Consider the following 21,809-nt stretch of genomic DNA (forward strand, 5'->3'; position numbering starts at 1 on the left):
CTGCCAAGGAAATCCACAGTTCTAATTTTAAATAGACTATAGCTCTTCAGACTAAAAATAAGTCACAGATGTCATTTTCAAAGTAGCATTTCTATTAAAAAGAAAACCAGACTCATCATAGTTGATATTAGACATTGACTTACTCACCAGAATAATTCCACTGAGGCAGATAAATGCATTTGCATGAATAAGGACCTCCACTGCATGATTTAATAAAAACATACATAGTGGGGGGGGGGGGGGGGGGAATTAAATGATAGCCTAGGAATTAGGTCAGAAATTTTGACAAACATTTGTTTTATAACTGCAATGCAATTAATTTAGTTTACTATTCCTGAGTTCAGATCTAAGACACACTGCTCTACAGAAAAACCTGAAAAGGAAGTTCACTTTTATAGAGCGTCAAAATACCCTGGTTCATATCTGTCAATGCACTTTTGAACTACAAATTCTTCCTATCATCTTGTTTTATAATAACACATTATTTTTAAGTTAACTTACATTTTAAAAACAGGCTCAAAAAAATCCCTCAGTTCTATACTCAATGGAGCTGTTAAGCTAAACTAAATACAGGCTTAAAAGTATGGGAAACTGAAATGAGATGTGAGGAGAACTGAGGCACTTTCACACAAAATAGTGAACCTCAAGGCCCCTGCTGCATCCTGAAGATGTCTATTCCCTGAAGACAATAAATTTTTTGGTGGTAAGATTTGCCAGACACAGGAGCTGCATCTATGCACATGGACAGAATTTACCTAGTTGGCCAGTACTGAACATCTCACCACACAGCTTATGTCTAACCCTGACTGGGTTAGAAATGAAGCCAACCCCTGCAGAGATGATCTGAGAAGTTTGATCCAACAGGTGTTCTCAAAGCCAGTTTAAGCTAGCCTAATAAACACCAACCAGGTGGGTTTCCTACAAAACTCTTCAGGTGCTATTTCTTTCTGAAATGGTATATGAGCAGCAGTCACTCCTAGCCTAGCAGTAGGATTACTCATTCCAGAAGCACAATTCCCAGGTTCAATTCCTTTTTCAGTTTAGGACTCAAAGCAATGTCTTTTAGCATAATGTTCTAATCAATAGACTACAGGCTGTGTTAGACAGTGGGACAAGGATAGGGATATATTAAAGCTGTATACTTGTACAGAAAATAATTGAAGATTCACTGGGCTGGAGAAAGAACACAAGAGGGAGCAAGAGTCTGTAGCCTAGTGATCTAGGCACTCATCTGGGAAAAGAAGTCCTGGGTTCCTGGCCTTTGCTCCATAGAAGGTTCACACAATTTATCTATCAGCCTTTCCATAACATAAGTCCTAGCTTGAATCTGGCTATGTTTTCCTTCTTGATCTGTCTATAAATAACATTCTGTGTAATCACATCATTTTGAATTTCACAAACATCAACACATCTTTTCTATGTTTTTAATGATAAATTTTAAATAGAAAACATCAGTAAAACTGAAATGTGCTAAAATCCCAAAGCTTATTTAATATTAATTTTGCTTTATCAGTATGTAAGTTACAAGAACTTACCTGAGAGCAGGTTAAAAATTATACCAACATGCAAATACATTTATTTACTTGTGTCAATAATGGTGTTTTGAATTACTAAGTTGGAATTTATTTTTCATCTCATCTTTTTAAGAAGTTATAACAATAGTCATAGACTTCTAGTATCTTAATTGTGCTCGGTTTCAGTTTCTGATTCTCACACAAGTAGTATTTTCATTTGCTGGTTCTCATTCCCTAGCACAACACTGCAATGTCATGCAGGCATCTCCCTAAATCCAAGCAAGTTTACCCTGAAATTCCCACTCCAACAATTTCATGGACATATTTCTGTTTTTACTAAACATTCTTTTTATAATAGCTTCATTTTGGGCCTAAGCCTAAATAACAGAGTCCCTTTAAAAAAATATTCCATGCCTTAAAATATATTACAAAAACTGTTATATCAAGGCAAGTTATGCAACAGCTCTCTATGGTTTTAGCATATTTACTCTGTCATGCCATATGTGAGACTGCAGCCTCCACAACAAAACCTTTACACACTGAAGTCATTATCTCTGTGAAGTCTGCAACTGGCATTTAAAACTTATTGATGGCCTGGGTATTGGTGGCTCAGTAGGTAGCACTCTTGCCGGAGGCCCAGAAGGTCAGAGGTTCACATTCGGCTCAAAGAACAAGTTGGACATATTCCAGGATTGTGTGTGGGCTGTGCTAGACTCCTAAAGGGGCAGTCCTTAGGACAGTAAGAGAAACTTTGTCTGTTTTGTAGATATCACAGTCCTCTTGGAAATGAAAGAGGAAGAGTAATAAGCAAGTTTAATTTGCCTGAAACAACTGAATGAAAATTGTGTACTTGCCGAGGACTTGGATTTAGCTGCGTGTGATGAATACAGAATGGTACAAGTACAGTACGCTGAGCAGTTGTAAACAAGCCATTTGGGGCTTTGTGGTCAGCATATGTCCATGAGAAAGGTACAGACTGCCATGCATCCTCACCTCCTTAACAGCAGAATGATTTCAGATTCAGTTATGCCGTGGAACTATGCAAGATACATGCATAGTTTCAGTATACAAGGAATCTAAATAAAAATGTTTTAATGCTGGTGAAACTTCAGAGCATGCTATATTATTAATGAAACAAATCTTGAGCTAAATATCCAAGTCAATACTAGCAACATATAGAAAGAATAATATAAATGGAGATTCAACCTGCTCTGGTGTTCAACTTTGATACTTGAATATCCCAGATGTCTCCCTCCTCCTCTTCTTCTTTATAGACAGGTAAAGATGGATCTCTTGAAGGAACTGGGGATCACACTCTAGGCAAAGGTTGGACAGGTGATCAATGTACAGCATGAGATTTTGCCGTGGCTATGTGCCTCCAACAGTGACTGGATCATCTGGTTTAGAAAAACAATTCAAAATTGTAATATTTGCAAAATAACTTATATAGGGAAAATTAGCAAGAGGGAAAACAAATGATTTTTATAACATGGAATGTATCACAGGACTTTCTTCCCATAATGGTTTAGTTAATTTAAAAAATTCATTTACTTCTAATTTTACATTTAACTCACTAATTTTTCAATTTCTTAGAAGTCAGCTTTTAGACAATTTATCCAATTTCCAATTTTTTTGGTTATCTAACACAACCATACAAAATACCAAGGCCAAGACTGGCCCATTATTTAAACAGGCTTTGGAGCAAGGCACTATTTATTAGCCAAATGGGATTCTACCCTGCAGTGCACTTCAGGTAGGTATTCACAGAGGTTAATATTTGTTAATGAAGATTCATCTCCCATTGTCAATAGACCGAAAGAGCATTTTCTAAAGGGCCATTCAGCGAACCTAAAGTAAGACTTTTTCTTCTATGAACACCGTCTTTTATCTACCTTGTACACAGTGTACATAGTGCTTTCTTTTTTTATTACCACAGAAAAACAGATAACGCCTTTCTCTCCAGAAATTTCCAGTAGTATTGTGGACCTTTAGGTTTAGGTTTGATGAAATCAACCTGCATTTAAGCAACAGTGTTTTACAAATAGTAAGAGATCATGAATTACAAGCATCATGGTATCTGTAGGCTATCACACAATTAATGTGCAAGCAATGAGCTTCTTAAACAAAGTAAGTTAATATGGCATTATTTCTGGGAACAGAGGATCTCATGACATAATCCCAGTGCAAATTTGCAAATAATTAGGAGCTCTTTTATTGCTGAAATATGAAAAGAAGCTATTTTAAGGAACGAAGGATGTCCTCTTAACCTGTGACAACAAATCTGTTTGTTTTTTTCTCTTCTCGGTAAGAAAGCAATTAGGGTTTTTTCCAATAAAAATATCCTTGTCCATATATAAACACTCCTAGTAATCATGTAATTACCTTACCCAATCAGATTAAATTGCTGTCAGTTGAGTTCCCACTGTTGATTAACATTCATGTACTCTAAACCTAAATGAAGTCTTTGGTAAAGTCACTTAGTCATTTACAAAGGTGTCTCTATGATTCCCCAAAAGCAAACCAGCAATATATTATTTGCTACAATCATCAAATATTGAAGGTCAAGGATAGATCACAGTGGACCCCTTTTTTAAAACCCACAGAAACACAGAATGAAACTATGTTGCTTATTTTTGTGTTTCTTGCCACGACTTCTAAATGCAATAGTAACCTTTGACCCCCCCACATTAAACACCATAATTATGTAATTAAAACTAATTATGCAATTTAACATACATATTTTTGTCCTACACAGGCAGGTCAATTACCTCACTCATTGACCTTGGAAGCTTTCACAGTTTAAACAAAACAAATAGGCTTTCAATTAATTTTGAAGTACAAACAGAGAAGGAGCAGCAGAACCAAAAGTCTTCAGCTGATACTGCATTGATGGATCACTTAAAAATATTTTCATTTTGCATTACACAAAATAAACCCATTGATAAAAACTTCCAAATGTCTTTCTTCTATGTTTCTATCATTAGAAATGTGACACATTTGAGAACAAATCATATATACACGTTACTTGCCAAATGCAATTAAGAAAGGAGGTGACACTTTTTTTCTTTGTGCTACTTCTTTTCTTCACTATGGTTTCCTTTTATTTCACCTATACTTGCCTTCCTCTCTCCCTGTTTCACCTTCTTTTTCCTTCCCTTCTTTCCTTGCTATATTCTCTGTTCAATTTCTACCTGCAAAACCTGACAGCAATTTATGTATTATCAAACTGCTGTAGCCATTGTCCTTTCTGGTTTCAACTTGCATCCCTAAACCCATCCATGAGATGGTGTTTCTCAGTAGGTCCTATCACCAGTGGCTCCTGATGATGATAATCTACCGCACTGAGGGAGAACTCTGGACTGCAGAAAGCTCCAGCCAAAACAAACATGGTACATGCTCTAAAATACATTCTAAATTTTCCAGTCTTTATTCTCTTTCTACACCTAGGTAAGCAGTGAAAAATTTTACAATTGTACAACAGAGACTCATGCAACAGTACATTGTGTCCAAGGATCTTCTTCCTTCTCATAGAGTAAAATTAGCACCATAATTCAACCATGTTTTTTCAGAAAACTAAATCCCATCCACTAAAAAACAATTCACAAAGCAAGTAAAAAGCACCACTTTCTGCTATCCTGGTTTTTTAATTGCTATCTTGGCCACAAGCAGTTCCACTGAAGTTAAAAGGCTGTGAAGTAACAGGTAATGTATATAGGTATATACAAGGCATATCAACCAAGCTTTAAATTGTTTTCTCTAAACCTTGTGTACTGTGGAATATCTACAGCACACTTTGTGTTTTGGTGTCATTCCTGACATAATTTTTTGAGTCCTTTTGTTTCTCTGCTGTGATTAGGCCTGACTTGCACAGGGAGCTCAGAAACATATCAGCAAACCTTTGACATAATAGAAACAAGGAGTACTGAACTCTGAATGAGGAAAGAACAGGAAAGAAACAATTTAAGATGGTAGCAGGCCTTATTGCAGCATTAAACCTCAAATTGGATCTGATTTATATAATGTAAACCAATGTATTGAAATAGTGCCCCAAACTTCTGGACAATAGTTTGAAGGAAAATAATACAGTGCATGTGTGGAAATTCTGTCCAAGGAAGTGGAGGAGATTATTCCTTATACTCTCATTTAACAAAAAGGTTCCTTCTGTTTTGAACAGAACATTAAAATTCTAATTCGGCTCACAGAGCATCCCAAACAGAACAGCAAAGGAATGTGTGAAGGAGTCCAAATATGGTGCTATTGAAACAGTGGATTACAGGAATCGGGACAGAATCCTACAAGTGGCTAAATAGCAGCAGGAGATCAGCTTCACAAACAGCAGGATGTTGTTCTTTCCAGACATGAGTGACACAATACAGACAAAACAATCAAGATTTCAGCTGATAAATGCATGCATTAGGAAGAGGATTTGCTGTACAATTTTTATGCTCAACAAACTTCGAGGTAAATTCTGCCAACCTAATTTACACTGGCGAGCACTTTGTCTTATATGAGCATGTCATGATGATCATGTAAATTAAAATCTTTTATAACATAAAGGCAATAATATTTAAGAGACCAAATGCAGAAAGGACAGTTGATGAAGCCAAAAGCTTTTGTAGTTTGACACAGCTTCAGTCCTGTCCTGTGCAATTCTATGTCAAATTAATAGCAAAAATTATCTGGAATAACTAGAATAAATCATAGAATCTGTTACCCTATTGACTATTTATAAATTCCATACTATAGCAGTAGTTTTTGAGTTTTGGGTTTGGGGTTTTGTTTTTTTTCAGATTTTGGAGGAAATAGTTGCATTTTAAACAGACATACTGAGATATTAAAATCAGAAGCATTGATAGATCATTTTAATTTCTAAATTTGATGGGATGGGATTTTATAAAATCCCCCTTCATTCTAAATATCTATTTTTCACTTACACTATTTTCAAAATATCTTTCAAAATACCAGGATTCCACTTTCTGTCTTATCCTCTGAACAACCAGAAGAAAACTTATTCAACTGGTTTTTAGCTAGAGAAACGCAAAACATTGTGTGAAACATTCATGTCTTCTCCAAATTCTTCCCTGTGCTCCACAAATCATCACTTCAGACTAATAGCTTTAGTAAGATTCCAGCCTCAAGTAGAGGCCACACTTTCCCTTGACTCTTAAATTATCATGAGACAATTAACTGCAGGAGGCCTGGTAGAGAACTAAAGAACACCGGAGCACACCACACACCTATCCACTGCAGCACCCTTTCTTCAGTGGTTGCTGCAGTACAGTCTCTCAGCCTAAGCACCCTTCACAACTTACAATTTTATCTCAGCATTTATAGACTCTGATGGATTTCCTCCCTCTTCCCTCATGAATTAATCAATTAGCTTTCTGATCCAGTAAAAATGTTGGCACTCACAGGACCATGTAGCAATAACTCCACAGAAAAACTGCACCTTCTAGAAAGAAACATGCCATCCTCCCTGCCCCCTCACATTTCCCCCCCCCCCCATTTTTCTGAAACTCTCCATCTGATAATTTTATTTGATACTGACATTAATTGTAATAAGAGGGGTAGTAAGGAGCTGATTTTAATTCACTGCATCAAGGATGATTTTATACTTCCTGGAAATTCACAAGTATTTGCTTAAATCTTATTAGTTCTCCAGTTATCAATTATCCAGTTGACTGTTTTCATTCAGAAATCAGTTTAAGAGGCAGCTATGCCTTTGAGAATAATACCTATAGCGACTAAGGAAACAGGACAGAGAAAAGGCCAACCAGCAGCACAAAGGCACAGCGTTCCCCTCTTATGGCTTGTGTAACCATGCAAGATCATCATGACATTTGCAAAAGACACCTGAAGACTATTTCCTGAGCTCTGGGAACATGACAGGTGACATATTTTGATAATTTGATGGATACATAAATAGATCTATGGTCATTTCTTCTGGAGAAAGACAAGATTACAAAGGAGATCAAGTTTTTGCCAGCTGGCTCCAGCCTATGGATATTATCTCAAGTTGCCCATCTGTGATTTAATTTGTATGATTTCTGTAGATTTTTCATCAGGAATTTGAAACAATGTAGAAAGAGCCATAGTATTTAGAAGTTCTAGCTCTAGCCTCCTGCTCAGCTGAAAAACACCAAGACAATTCTGCTTTTCAATTACCTGCAGCATTGTGTAGTTATTGAAATATTTAGTCATCTTGTTCTCATCACCACAGGGAGTGTGACTTATTTACATGTACGGATGTATTGCACATTTATAGCATGTTTGGTACAGAGCAGAGTAGCTCTGTAAAAGCTGATTAAGACGTGCTGAAGTAAAAATTGGATGCTTTGTGAATATCTGTGTTTTGGCCTTTCCCCAAATGTCTTCCCCCTACAAAGTGAGAGAGGACAGCTGGAGCAGACTAACTTTCCGTACAAGAGAGACTTTTTTTTTTTCCCTTTCCTTTTGAAGGTATTACTTGCATGTTATTACATTTACATAAAGGTTCTTTATTCTTCCCCATATATAGCAAATTGCACTCCAGTATGTGAACATTTCCCCCCAAACACAAAATAGAATTATCCTGTCATTCAGGCTTTTTTCCCCTATTACAAAGAACTGATGCAAATCTATTTTTGTTTGGTCTAGTTCATGCTGACAGTAATTAATTCTAAGGCCTACAGCATAAAGACATGCAAGTATCACATATGTTTTTAATCTACAGGCAAGTTATCCAATTATTTTAGGTAAACTTTATGATCACAACCATTCTTCCCAACTCTGATATGATAGGTCACTTTCTTCTTAATGGCTTAAGACTCATATACACTGCTATGGGGAATATACTCTTGAACATTCTTCATGTTTTACCTCCTGATCTTGAAATAGTAATGTAATCAATGAGCACATTTTGTTTATACTTATTAGTAAAAAGACCCTAAAAGCATGATGGGAAATAATATTCCATGCCTTAGGACTCAAAGAAGTTCTCTTTATAAATAGAGCTTGTGTAAATCACAGACAAAGTTGACAAATTTCATGGATTAGTCATGGTGAAAATATCAGGTTTCATGGTTTAAAACAGATTAATAGGAAAATCATATTAGAACTCCGATTATCGAGATTCTGCATGTTGCTGAAGAATAAAATTTAAAATTATGATAGTTCAGAAGTCCATTCACTTATTTACATTTGCACTGAGTCACATACACAGAGTAAGTCTTCCTCATTAACCAAGTAGCACTTCTGAAATCTATTCTTAGCTACATTAGGCCAGCCACACAAGACCCAGAACACAGGAGTTGTGGAGGCTATAGTACATTCTAGCTACTTCAATGCATTTTTTACATCAAATTATCCTAAGGTGAACATATTTTGTTACCTTACGGAAAAGCATTAACTAAAAGAAGAAACAGACTTTGAAATGAAAGCTGCTATTTTCACAAGTACAAATATTTGGTGCATTCAATTAAAAACTAGGGAAAGACTTTTCTATAGAAGTTTCACTTTAACAGAGTATTCTGGCAAAAATATAAAATTCATACCACTGAAAAACAGCATTTGGAATTAAGAGAAACTATCAGTTTTCATCTGAAACTTCATGGCTTTTAAGTCTTTCATGATGATGTAATTTAAAGTGAGGCCTTATTCAAAAGAGAGGTTACATATTACCATGTGATTCAAAGAGACTTGTTGACTATATAACTATTTGGCTTGGTGCCTACATCTTTTCTACTTAGTTGTACTGACCACTTGTTCTCTTTGCGTATGAAGACAGCCAATTTGTCAGACATTTGCTTTAATTCTTTTTTGTCTTCTTTTCAATATCCTTCATATACATCCTGGTCATCAATATCATATATCTGACTGGAGGATGGAAATTCATTTGTGTCTCCATCTTATTTCCTTTGCATGCAATCCTCCTGGGTCTTATAGGATGTACTTAATAAGAACCACATTATTCTGCTAAAGGAAGTCCTTGAGCAGACTTTGAGAAGCAGTATGGCAAATTAGTTTCAGAACGTGGAAGGTCAGGTTGGAAACAAAAACCTGCAGTTATCTGCAGTATTTTCTGCAGTTCAGAAAAAGGGAAAAAAAAAATAAGAAACAAAGAAAAAGAAAGAAAGAGGTCTAACTTTCAAGAAAGGATTTGTTTGATGTTCTTCCTTTAGAAAGATTTGTCCGCAAAAATAATGTGCTGGGCATTAGCCGAAATTAACTAGAAATAGCTTTCAGATAAATTCACATTTTTAATATACAATCAATTACACCTCTGTTCCAAGTGTATTTAAACACTTTCCCCCTCACAATCATAGAATATTGTTTGAAACAAATTCTATACTATTCAAATACTTTAATACAGAAATATGTTTGGACATAACCAGTTTAGAGCTGTACTTGCAACCTTAATTCTGCCCCCTGGTGTCAGCAAATTATGGTTATTTCTAACTAATGATGACACATTTTTCACTCCAGGATCTGAATGTCATTCTGTTCTCAGGCTAAATGTTTCTTTAGGAGTCTAGATGCCTTTGCTGAGCATGTCCCTGAAACTGTTACCATGTGCTTCCTGGGCTTTTCTGTGCTGCTCATCACCATACCTGGGTATCACTGTAACACCAACAAACTGCTTTCTGCATCTTCTTTGTACTATGAAAAGAGCATTATAATCTTTGTGGGAAAAGATGGTGCACAGACACTGGGCACAGTTTCAAAAGAATTTGTTGCAAATGCCTTGGTCATTTTTCTATAATGCATTAGGTTTACTTGTGTAAAGTTGTTGTTCTTGGTTTATCTTCCTTTTCATTTTTGAAACAGTTGTACACACTTCAATATTTACATTTGACACATCTCTATAAAATTAAATTGTACATTTCAGTTTCCTCATTTTGCAGATGTTAAAGTGACTTTTTCCTGTGCAGCCCAGAGAACTGTTAGAAATGGCCTGAAACTCTGAATCACTCCTGGTTCCCTGAAGATGATTATGGTACTTTCAGTACCATAATGGCAGTGTTTTCATTGCTCTGAGGTGCTGTAAACACTCTATCCATCTGAGACAGGTCATGACTGACACAAACAGAAATTCACACAATACTTCCATTTTGGTCTACACAAGTTGTTAGCACATAAGAAATCTGTAATAAGAGAAAAGATAAGGCTAAGTTGACCAATTACATTATTGTTTGTCTCTCCTACAGTCACTGTCTCATTTAATATGCAAGTGAAGAATGTATAAATTATAATAGATAGCAATATAAACATAAATATAAAATATAATAGATTGCAAGCATGGAATAGCAGAGAGGTGCTACAGCAAAGGCTGTATAACTGAAAACATTGCAATATGCAGCACCCCCAGCCCCCCCCCCCCCCCCCCCAAATAATAAAGTAAAAGCTACTTTAAATCTAGCATCTCCTAACTTCCAGACTTTTGATTGATATTGTAACGTCCACTTAATGAAGCCATTTTGTTGAATGGCAACATATGTAAAAGACAAAACTTACTTTTTTCATGATGACTCATCAGTAGCAGAAGCAGAATTTGAGCTCCTAACAGTGACAGAAATACACCACCTAAATTAAACCTGTGGTTATTAGTGATCATTGTTGTGCACTGAAACAAAAGTCAGCATTTTGGTATTGTTAAGACACACTGGAGTATAAATGCCTCGCATACTCTCTGAACAAAATCTGAGTGTCCTCTCTCTAGTGGCCACGCAAACTGAAAAACAGTGAAAACAGGACTTTTGATTCTTTACACCTAGAAGATTTTCCTCCCTCTTTTGAAATGGATCTGATCCAAAAACCTCTTTTTGTTGATTTCAGAGTTTGGTGACATACAACTCGGAGCAGTCTGAACAACACATATGGACAGGTTAAATATATCAGATCTACTCTTTGTTTTCACCATCTGGTTTTCAATCACAGACCTCAATGGATTTCTCATTATCTGTTCTAACATCAGTAAATTAGAATCAGCCACCAAATTTAATTAAATACATTTATTTGTGGAAGCAATGAAGATCAATAATAGCCTCAGTCAAGTCTATCAAACCTCATGTTTTCTTTGGCAAGAGAAGATTAAAATAGAAATATTCTGAAAAATCCAATTTACTCTCCAATACTGAACTTATGCATTTTGTGTCTGTACTTTTTTCTTCTCAATGGTGAAAAATTATTCTAGTCATTTTTTGGTTCTTAACATTTTCGGGTACAAGAACTGCAGAAGATAGGTTTAATTTTCTACTGACACTTTGACACTGAGGGGAAAAAAAACCCCAAACCCTCAATGTTTTCTTTAGAAATCTGAAAAAACTAAACCAAACAAACAAGCACACACACCCCCAACCAACCAAACACACAAAAAAACCAACCCCAATTTTGGACTAAATTTGGTCAAAACTTTGACATAATATTCTCTCCACCACCTTCTCATTTACTGAAAGAAATAACTAATCCATGTTTGTAAAGTATTTTAATGACCTCAGATGAAAATTACAGAAATTCAAAGCAAGTATAATTGTTGTTATTATGATTAAAATGTCTAGTTCTACTCACTATGTTCATTGCCTTAAGTAACACAGTGGGGAGCCTGTTATTACCATAGGAATAAACTTTTTCATCAAACAGTCTTTATAAAAATATTTCCCTGGAAATGTAACACAGCATGTAGCAAGACTACTACATTTTTCCATCAACTCTGAGTACATGCAGCATAGGTACTGTATTTAGATAATTTTATTTGAGCTTTTTGGCAATAGTTCCTCTCAAGGAACCTGAAGTTTAGACTCTGTTATCCCCAGGCCAGCTTCACTGGAATTTTTAATATGGCACTGTCTATTCAACAGTTGTGTGTAAAATGCCAATAAACTGGCCAGAAAAGAGCTGAAGGGCTAATTGCCTTTTAACTTCACTGTGATGATAAAGTCACGTAGAAAGAAAGGAAAAACTCCCACTGCTTTAACAAGTTTATCTGACTGCCACTTTAACATTCTCTGTCTGCATGCACTTTAGTGCATTCACCAATAAAAGGATAAAAGCATTCAAAATCCTATGCCCTCAATAACTAAGAAAGTCCAGATTCAAAACGTCTGCTCTGCTGGAATCAGCCCATTAGGTCAGCTAGTGTTTGTGTGGTACTTCATTTCAACTATACAGTATATACTAAGAAAAATTTTCCTTTTGATGTATGAGATTACAAATTGTTAGGAAATGGAGTGGGAAGCAAAGGACGGATACCATTTTGAAATAGTAAAAAGCAGAAACTACTCACAGATGAAGGGTGAAAGAGTGCCAGTCAAGTCAGTAGTGAACCCTGCATTGACTTAATAGGTCAAGGATTTAATCTCCAAATAAAATACAGTACAGATAAACATAGCATGATTTAATTTTGAAAGCCAGATAAATATGTAATTTCAATTCTTAATTATTCTCCATTCCTTTGACAATATTTTCTATCCCTCTCTTCTATACTTCCCTCTTCAAATGTATATAAAAACATTTTTTTCATCTGATCAGTTAACTGATTTTCTACATTTTTTGCACAGTGTTATTTCTTATCAATCCATAATTAAAAGCAGGAATCCAATAATGTCAGTCATAGACAAAAGGTGTATTTTTCTCTACCAGCTGAGTGATAACCATTCTCATCCTACTTGATTCCAGAAAATGAGATGGTCAATAAAAGACATTTCACAGAATGGTTCAAAGGAAGAAACTAGTGCTAGACCTGTATTTTCACTTTGACCAGAGAAGGAACATAATCAGCTCTGATACTGAATTGACCTGTTCCACTTAATAAAATAAAAGAAGCAGTAGAGGCACAGTGATTGCCAGCTGCAAACCACCAAGTGTTGTTTTTCTATTAAAAGTCAATTCCATGTTTTTCTTATTGAAACCTGGAAAGAGTATAAAATACAAAATCCAAAGGAATTTCTATAGAAAAGAATACTGCTAGCACTAAAAGTTCCTCAAGTTCTCATCAAAGCAAATGTTATATCATATTACAGTAGAATTTAAAAGCAGAGGTTCAAACTAAAAATGTGCATTGGAGTCAGTGCATTAATATACTTATTTCCATACAGTTCTGCATTTCCTTTCTTCATCACTCCATAATTTGTTCCATATTTTGTTATTTCTTTCAGATTTGAAGATACGTTGTTCCACATTTGGGTGATGAAAGACTGCACTAGATGGAAGTACAGTGAAATGTTAGAGGGAGAATGACAACAAAAAATAAGTTACATTTTCAATTTATAAGGTAGTAAAACAACCTACAGAAAATTTAGTGCTTAGGGAGACCCAGACTGGTCGTATTCACAGTACAAAATAAACAACTTTGCTGTCCTTACAAATGTAAAATACCAATTCCTAAGGGAAGTAATGAACTTATCCATAAGAATACACTACTTTCAGGTTGTCACTGCAGTTCAGGGGTATTCTTTAAGCTTAGATCTTTGTTACTAGATTAGAAGGCAGAGTAAACTAAAAGATCAAGCTAATCTAGGATAAACTTCTTTTCCACAGTTCAAAGGCATTGGCCTTTCCACAGGTTCAATTGCAGGTTTCTTTGAAGATGTGCCCTAAAGTTCATTAAAGAAATTTCACTGACTTGAACTGATTTTAACATTAAAAAGATAATGGGAGAGCTTCATTGCCAGAAAGAACCTGACAGCTTGGCTTTGAAGCTTTTTTGGGTGGTATTAGAATTATTTTTTTTAATTATTATTCCACTAAAAGCCTTCTTTATTTAAACAGATCTTTATGTTTAAAGCCTTAAGATAACTTTAAAAAAATTAAATGAAAAACAACTTGAAAACTCAGATTAAAAAAAAAAAAAAATTCCAATTAAAAAATTTGTTATTTAGTCCTTGCTGCAGAATCCAAACTCAGCGGCATTGATTTTTTTTCCCCCTCACTGACTGTTCTTAATAATATTTCCAGGTTGTAATGCATACAGTGAACTGTCAACTGTTGCTTATGCAGCACCTAATTTGTGCATAGAGCTTTGTAAAGAAATATACTGGCAAGAACAACTGCAGTCTTTAACAATGTAAGATTCAGACAGTGGCTCACAGCCTTATCTTAGTAATAAGTGATCCACAGCCTATGTCAATAATAATGTGAAGAGGAAAACTCTTGTTTATTGGTTTCTCAGCCCCTGCTGAAATCAAGACAGACACATTTGCTGATTATAACTCCAGAGTTATACTTGGTCACTAATCAAGATTTGGGTTTTAACACTACAGTGAATGATAATCTCCTTATTAAAAAACAAACACACACAAAAATGAGGTGCTATGACAGTCTTAGGAAGTGGACTTCTCTGCCTAGAGAACAGGACTGCATATGTTTTTAAGATTTGTTATGAGATAGCTTGCAATGCATCACAAAATGCTATGTTTGAATTTCATTCTGTTTCATGTTTATTCTAAATACTAACTTACTGACCAGATCCTGTCAAATGAAAACCCCATCACGGAGTCTGACAGCTATTATTTGGTAAACACTCCTGATGGAAGGAATTTGCCTTCTTGGACAACAAATTCTATATATTTAGCTCAATTAAATACTTGCATTGCTCAAAGAACTGCCTACAGGACAGGTCAAATATTCTGGCAGTACTCTACTCCACCTTTAAATTATTCTACTTTGAAACTTTATGTGAAAATCCTAAACAGAGAACTGTCATAGGTAACAAGGCTTATTTGAAGAACATCATCCTCAGCTTTTGATGTTTCCTTTGTTACTCATTCTCTCCATAAAAGCACACAGCTTTCCCTTTAAAACTATTTATTCAATTTACTTTGCTTTTCCGAGTTAAAGATTTTATCTTGTAGATTAAAAAAAATAATAATTACAGAACTACCTGTCAATGTTGACACATTTAGGACTTGTAGTAAAGGCTGTGGGGCTATGCAGCTCTCTCAAGGAAGTTGTGTTTTGTCAGAATAATGGAATAGATTACCAAACAATTATGAATAAAATTACAAGATGACTGAAACAGGTACATATGCTGAAGATAAAACACTGACATGCTTTTTAAAACCTTTATCTTTTAGGAAATCTCTTGCTTCATACTCAACCTCTTGCAGTGATGAAGCAGCAGGTATTTTACTGATAAAAAAAAAAGATGTTGAGAAGCAGATCCTTCTGCCTGTCATCTTGCTTAACGCTAACCACACAGGGTGATTAAAGCCTAGGCACACGTAGCCATATATTTTTATTTAACTTACACAATGAATCTCCAGAAGTTTGTTGATCTTGCACATAATCCACTTCATGTGTATTCCACAGACAGAATAACTTCTGTGGTATGGAATTATCAGTTTATAAGTTGAAATCAGCAAAATGTAATCGCTTCCAGAATTAACTGTTAATCAGTAATTTTGCACCTTATTAGATATTTTGTCCCTCCCCGGGACTCCTGCCTCAATCAGTACACAGAATGGATGTCAGGCCCTCACCCATAACCAGCTAGCTTGGTGAATTGAATGCTGTTCAAACACTACTGTCAAAATAAAACTCTTACTTTCATTCAGGCTTTTTAGAGCATTCTTTATTAGAACATCATTCCACTCATTTACCTGAGTATCAGCATCCATTACTCGGTCTACTCATAGTTCTCCCCTCTCTGAATTCTCTTCACTTAGTACCATCAGGGATTTTGCTCAGCCAGTTCAAATTTCCCCTCCATCTTTCATATTCAATCATTCTTGTTCCTGTGCTCTGACCTCCACCATGCCCTCCAATTCACATCTCATATCCCTTCCTTCACAGTTCAGCAGTGTCAATTTTCCTCCTTGTCTTCTGACCCACCAACCATTCTTCCCTATTTACACAGCTACCTCAGTGCTACCTTCCCCCTGCAGCTGATTTATCCTTTCTTTTCTACTGAGGGATATCCCAAACTCTTTTTGTTCCCACCCACATCAGTTTCTGACCTCTCTGGATCTCATCCTTGCCCTTCAAAGCATAGCTTCAGACTGACAGAAGATAAAGGAGAGTCAATCTCTCAGCTTCAGTTCTGGATTTGGCACAACAGAGGCCATCCCAAATTTAAAATGAGGGAAATCCCCCTCAGCCCTAGAGCCAATGCAGATGGAATCCTAGTCACTAAAGCCTAATGATCTCATGGAAAGCAGGATTGTGTCTTGAAACTAGCTAAGGTTTTTCAGCTAAGCACATGGAACCATTTGTACAGAATATAAATTCCTGAGACAGATACCTCACTTGGCAAGTGTCCCAGGTAATTTTATAAAATTATCATCTAAAAACAAAGGATTTCTTTATGGAAAAGGTCAGACAGCCTTTAAAACAAGAAAGGATAGTAGACAGCTCTGTAAACTGGGAGTATAAAATTGAGATAAATAATCCCATGCTACTGCTTTGTTGTAATAACCTATCTAATTTGTTTCCTTTTCTGTTGGAATCAGAAGTGTTGTAACATCAAAAAATGTAGGAAGTCTTGGTTGGTAATTATTTGTTAAAACAGCTGAAAAATTCTATTAAAGGACCACAGCACAGCAAGTGAATAAATACCATAAAATGTACAAGTATTCATGTAATATTGCTACATCGATAACTATATTTATATATTAATATATTGATGTAATTTTCACATATTGGTACAAATGTTCCTTAGGACAAAAAAAAAAACAACCCTACCACCAACCTGCTCCAGTGTGATCAGATTAAAAAATGAATAAATCATTGTATACATAAATATTCAATTTAAAAATAAAATAAAATATAGATCTAACACTTTTCAGCTACAGTATTGACAGAGAGAACATTGCTGATTAAATATATTTAAAGCCATCTTCATAAATTGAGACTTATTTTTTGCTTTTAAAATTTTGTAAGACATGGCTGTTCAGAATGACATTAAGGGTTCAGTTAGTCACAAACCAGGTCAGTACAAAGGGATAAATACAAATTAATTTAGGAACTGGTCATAGCATCTTTGCAGCTCAGTTTCTCTAATCAGCAATAGAATAGTTCCTAGTTAGAAGTGATTTTATGATCTTTAAATTTATTAAAAAGAGACAACATTGTTAGCAGCAATCATCACCACATATTTATTATGATTAGAATGTAACCAAAAGCCTCTCAGAAGAGCACACTACCTAAAAGAAAGATCTGCTTCAACAGCACCCCTGCCTTCAGCAGTGAAGGCAAAAGTTGCTTTCATAGTTTGGTGTAAAAGGCAGTGGCTGACTTTTCAACTGACACCGATAGATTGTAGATCACACCTCCAAACCTTGCTGGATGAATTCCAGTTTTCATAGGTGTGAAATCGCTATCAGTATTGCTACCACAGTGAAATAATTGACCAGTGACATCACACTCAAATTGTAAGATTTTGAGTCCATGAGCTGCCATATGTTTAATACCACAGGGTACCATGAGGACCCTTAAAGCATTTCCTTTTAATTTTTTTTCTTCTGTTAGTTGGGTTATTAACTGTGTTAACAATATTTTCTATTTTGCACATAGGAAATTCCTGCTGATACCAGTAACTGGAAAACAAACCAAAACAAACCTAAAAGCAAACTATCCACTGTCCTACACTCCATAAATACATCAAAATCTTAGGCACATGACAGTGAGATCCTGTGATCCCTGGTTAATACCCAGTAGATCTCTGCTAGAGTATTTTGGCTCCTTCACGCAACACGCCATTAAATTCTATTCAATTTAATCCTGTCTAAAATTAAAATAATGGTCACCTGCTATTATTTACGTTACTGAATGTGAGTACTTAGTATAAGGGCAGAAAAAAAACAACTAAGTGGAAGAAATGACAGCAATCACAACTACTAACATATAATTATAAAATTGAAGTATATTTTAAAATCAGATTTTTTTCACAGACAGAAAATTGTTTGTCTGCAATGTCAAACTCAGCAAGTGTACTGCCTTATTTTTAAGGGCAAGGACCATTCTTAATACAAACACATTTTCTCTTCCTTGGGTTCTTGGAAATGACTCTTCCTTTTCAAAGATACTGTATATTTTATTCTGGGGGAATGCTAAGAAAATTCAACATCATTAAACTAATGCCTCACATAAAATTGAAAATTATTGGTTCCCAAGGATGGTGGTCTATGGAGGACAACTTTGTCAGCATAATGAATTTCCCTGAACATTTAGCCTACTAACTTCCACATCAGAATTCCATTTCTATAAAGAGTGTAAGCATAAAAACTGACTTTTTTTTTTTTTTTAACTCTAGCAATGAAGAAAAATGAAATAAACCTGGATTTTTTTTTTTTTGCTTTAATTTTAAAGCTAACAAACCCTGAATTCCATTTCAAATCCATTCATTTACACAACAAAATCAACAAGGTCTAAAACCTCAGCTATGTGCAGGATATATTGTCCCATTGAAATTCTATATTAATGAAATATATTGAAAGATACATCTTTATTTATACAAAGCACTACTTTTAAATATCAACAACTTCAAGAACCCCTTAACTGTGGATGTTGTTATATTTAGACTCATAAAGAACTCCCTCTTTTCCTATTAGAGGAACACGAAGAGCAATATACATCTGAAAACATTTTATTTATTAAAATTTAGTAATCTCATTTCTGATTTTCTGTACCACAAATACATGCAGAAATGTATAGCATTCATTGTAGACATGCCTGAAAATGAAGGGCAACAGAGTATAAGCCAGAGTAAAATTCTTTCCCAGCATTAATTCCACCCTTTTTTTCCTTCACCATGCATTCTTGCCCCTTCTACAAGAGTCCTTGAAGTTTAGCAGCTTGAAATCATATGTCTGTTGGTTAAGCTGCAAGCTATGTGGAAACAAAATTTTTAGGAGACCTATAAAATCAGACAAGATCAAGCTAAATTATCTGCTGCTGATTTGCAGTGATACATTAACTACGAGTCACTAAACCAGTCACTTTGGGTCCTGAAAAAAATTCAAGGGGCAATGAACCATGACATGCAACTCATTGAAAGCTAGTTAAGCACATTATCAGACAGAAAAAGCATTTTTGACCCCTTTGGTTGGGGGGTCTTTGACTTGGAAAACAGTTAAGAGTGATAATAAATTCTAGTGCTAGTAGAGACCATCTGAAGTATTACAGTGCAAAAGCTGCCCTTACATCAATTGATGTAGTGTCTTGGAATTCACTCAAATATTTTTCAGTTCTGATATAGAAATTATGCCACAAATTTACACACTGTCCTACCTGGAGAAAAAAAGGATGCAATTCAATCACTTTCTCCACTATTATGCCTGTGCAGATACCTTCTCCTATCTGCCAAGTATCTGAGAAGAGATCAAAATGTGGTTGTTGGAGTTTCAGTGATCCTTCTTTTTCTTTTGGAGCACTTTGTATCAGTCACTGCTTTATTTACGTTCCACTAAGGAGCTGCAATCCAGAGGGTAGTAGTCAATTGCTCAAAGTTCAGATGACAACTGGTGACAAGTGCTGTCCCTCAAGGGTCCATACTGGAACCAGTACTGTTTAATATTTGTATCAATTATGTAGAGAGGGTGAGTAAGTAAACCATCAGCAACTTTGCAGATGACACTAAGCTGAGTGGTGATGTCATAGAATCACAGAATCAATAAGGTTGGAAAAGACCTCAAAGATCAAGTCCAACCTATCACCCAACACCTCATGCCTACTAAACCATGCCACGTCCAATCCCCTCATGAACACCTCCAGGGACGGTGACTCAACCACCTCCCTGGGCAGCCCATGCCAAAGGCTAACAACTTTCTCTGTGAAGAACTTTCTCCTCACCTCGAGCTTAAACTTCCCCTGGTGCAGTTTGAGACTGTGTCCTCTTATTCTGGTGCTGGTTGCCTGGGAGAAGAGACCAACCCCCTCCTGGCTACACCCTCCCTTCAGGTAGTTGTAGACAGCAATAAGGTCTCCCCTGAGCCTCCTCTTCTCCAGGCTAAATAATTCCAGCTCCCTCAGCCTCTCCTTCTAGGCCTTCTGCTCAAGGCCTCTCCCCAGCCTCGCTGCCCTTCTCTGGACACATTCAAGAGTCTCAATGTCCTTGTTAAATTGAGGGGACCAGAACTGGACACAGGACTCAAGGTGTGGCCTAACCAGTGCTGAGTACAGGGGCACAATGACTTCCCTGATCCTGCTGGCCACACAATTCTTGATGCAGGCATGTTGATATGATAGAGGGATGGGATATCATCCAGAAGGACCTGGACAAGCTGGAGAGGTGGGCCCAGATTAACCTCATGAAGTTCAATAAGACCAAGTGCAGCATCCTACACCCAAGTTGGAACAATCCTTACCATTAACGCAGCCTTGGGGATGAGGTGACAGGAAGGAGCCCTGAAGAAAAGGACTTGGGAATTCTGGTGAACATGAGCCAGCAATGTGCACTTGCAGCCCAGGCAGCCAATGGTATCCTCGGCTGCATCAAAAGAAGCATGGCCAGCTCTCAAGAGAGGGGATTTTGCCATTTTACTCTGCCCTAGTACAACCTCACCTGGAGTACTGGATCCAGTTCTCGAGCCCTCAACACAGGAATGACATTGACCTGCTGGAGCATGTCCAGAGAAAGGCCGCAAAGATGATCCAAGGGCTGGAACACCTCTCCTATGAGGACAGGCTGAGGGAGCTGGGGTTGTTCTGCCTGGAGAAGAGAAGGCTCCAAGAAGATCCAATAGCATCCTTCCAGTACCTGGAGGGGACCTACAAGAAGGCTGGAGAGGGACTGTTTGCAAAGGCCTGCAGCAACAGGATGAGAGCCAGTGGTTTGAAATTAGAGTAGATTTAGATTGGATGTTAGGAGAAAGTTCTTTACCACGAGGGTGATGGGACACTGGAACTTGTTGCCCAGGTAGGTATTTGAGTCCACATCCCTGGAGATATTCAGGGTCACACTTCATGGGGTTCTGAGCAACCTGATCTAGTGGTGGATGTGCCAGCTCACTGCTGAAGGGTTAGTCTCAAGGACCTTTGGAGGTCCTTTCCAACCCAAATCATTCTATGAGTCTATGATTTTTGAGAAAGGTAGAGGTCTTTAGTTTCATATCTAATATACTCGTTTTCTTGATACTCTGCCTCACTTAAAAGTCTTCATTCTATTTTTTTGCTGAAGTCAGTATGTTTTAATTTTTTTCCTAAACTATTCAGTCACTTAGATAGTTTTATTTAACTTTTGTTGATTTTACTCAAAATGAGGTGTGGCATGAAGTGTGCTGGTTCAAACACACATCATTTAAAGGGTGAATAGGTACCATTCTGGATGATGGGTGTTACAAAGTAAACTACTGTCACATGCACTGATACTGTCTCTGAAGATGA

At 36.4% G+C, this 21,809-nt stretch overlaps 1 protein-coding gene across 11 annotated transcripts in view; it reads right to left on the reverse strand.

Annotated features, from left to right (window-relative positions):
• The window catches only part of ERC2 (ELKS/RAB6-interacting/CAST family member 2), a 458,989-nt gene that overhangs the window by 57,745 nt on the left and 379,435 nt on the right, over nt 1–21,809 (reverse strand). For 10 of the 11 annotated variants that reach the window (XR_008462285.1, XR_008462284.1, XR_008462281.1 and 7 more), the window contains one exon: nt 2,721–2,911. The exons of the other annotated variant lie outside the window; for it this stretch is intronic. The gene's annotated coding sequence lies outside the window, so the exon portion shown is untranslated. The remainder of the gene's footprint in view (nt 1–2,720; nt 2,912–21,809) is intronic. 11 annotated transcript variants of the gene reach the window in all.

Source organism: Dryobates pubescens, chromosome 1 (assembly GCF_014839835.1).
Source record: "Dryobates pubescens isolate bDryPub1 chromosome 1, bDryPub1.pri, whole genome shotgun sequence".
In the NCBI taxonomy this organism is placed as follows: domain Eukaryota; kingdom Metazoa; phylum Chordata; class Aves; order Piciformes; family Picidae; genus Dryobates; species Dryobates pubescens.